Source organism: Salvelinus sp. IW2-2015, unplaced genomic scaffold (genome assembly GCF_002910315.2).
Source record: "Salvelinus sp. IW2-2015 unplaced genomic scaffold, ASM291031v2 Un_scaffold8691, whole genome shotgun sequence".
NCBI lineage: Eukaryota > Metazoa > Chordata > Actinopteri > Salmoniformes > Salmonidae > Salvelinus > Salvelinus sp. IW2-2015.
The window spans coordinates 9,583-10,923 of NW_019949950.1; the positions used below are offsets into that span (position 1 = coordinate 9,583).

At 44.1% G+C, this 1,341-nt stretch overlaps 1 long non-coding RNA gene across 1 annotated transcript; it reads right to left on the reverse strand.

Moving 5' to 3' along the window:
- Window positions 1–216: 216 nt before the first annotated feature.
- On the reverse strand, window positions 217–981 carry LOC139027247 (uncharacterized). The gene is made up of 2 exons (XR_011479307.1): window positions 873–981; window positions 217–796 (listed from the first exon to the last, which is right to left on the reverse strand). It is a non-coding gene; the product is annotated as an uncharacterized lncRNA (long non-coding RNA).
- Between the last annotated feature and the right edge of the window lie 360 nt (window positions 982–1,341).

Below are 1,341 nucleotides of genomic sequence, written 5' to 3' on the forward strand. Positions count from 1 at the left end.
TGCCAGTGTATGTCGTCATTGTAAATAAGAATTTGTTCTTAACTGACTTGCCAAGTTAAATAAAGGTAAAATAATAAATAAAAGTCAGTAAAAAGAGTTTATATATTTTGCCAGAGCAGCTGTATCTGTCCTCTAATACAGGACTATTAAAGGCCCAGTGCTGTAGACAGCTGTATCTGTCCTCTAATACAGGACTATTGTTTACGTTTGCCTGGGTTTGTTTACATGATGTCTTGCCTGGGTTTGTTTACATGATGTCTTGCCTGGGTTTGTTTACATGATGTCTTGCCTGCGTTCCTTTACATGACATCTTGCCTGGGTTTGTTTACATGATGTCTTGCCTGGGTTTGTTTACATGATGTCTTGCCTGCGTTTGTTTACATGATGTCTTGCCTGGGTTTGTTTACATGATGTCTTGCCTGCGTTTGTTTACATGATGTCTTGCCTGCGTTTGTTTACATGATGTCTTGTCTGCGTTTGTTTACATGATGTCTTGCCTGTTTTTTTTTATACCCCTCCCCCCCACATAGTTTGATATTTCATCATCACAAATGATGTAAATGAGACGTACTTAGTGGTTTTAAGAGTCTGGGTTACAACCAGTATCTGTAGCGGTGTAGCTGCCATGTCCGCTTGAGATATTACAACGACAAAGACGTTTCCTCAAACTTCATTTTCCCCCTACGACATCACAATAGAACAGCAGAATATGTACCACGATGCTCCTCCCTCTTCTCAAAAACAAAACTAAAACAATAACAAATGAGCCTGGGGGAGACCAGCAGCGACGTTTCACCTTTAATGAGCCTGGGGGCACCAGCAGCGACGTTTCACCTTTAATGAGCCTGGGGGCACCAGCAGCGACGTTTCACCTTTAATGAGCCTGGGGGCGACCAGCAGCGACGTTTCATCTTTAATGAGCCTGGGGGCACCAGCAGCGACGTTTCACCTTTAATGAGCCTGGGGGCACCAGCAGCGACGTTTCACTCCCTAAATCGCCGTCTCTGCCCCCTCCGCCTCCCCCCCCTCTCTCTCTCAAGCCCAAACCAGAGGCGTACAGCATCAAGTTCAAGTCTCTGGAGAAGAGAATAGCTCAGGGAACAACAGCATCGTTCCTGTCAAGAACGTCATCCATCACCACAAGTAATTGATTTATTCAATATGTATTTTATAGATGATCATTGTTGAGATTTGCATAAGGTGAAACAGCATCACTGGTCACCCCCGGATTAAACATTTCCACTGGTCGCCCCAGGTCATTAAAGATGAAACATTTCCACTCTGTCGCAGCCCAGGTTCATAAAAGATTAAACTTTCACTGTCGCTCCCAAGTTCATTGAA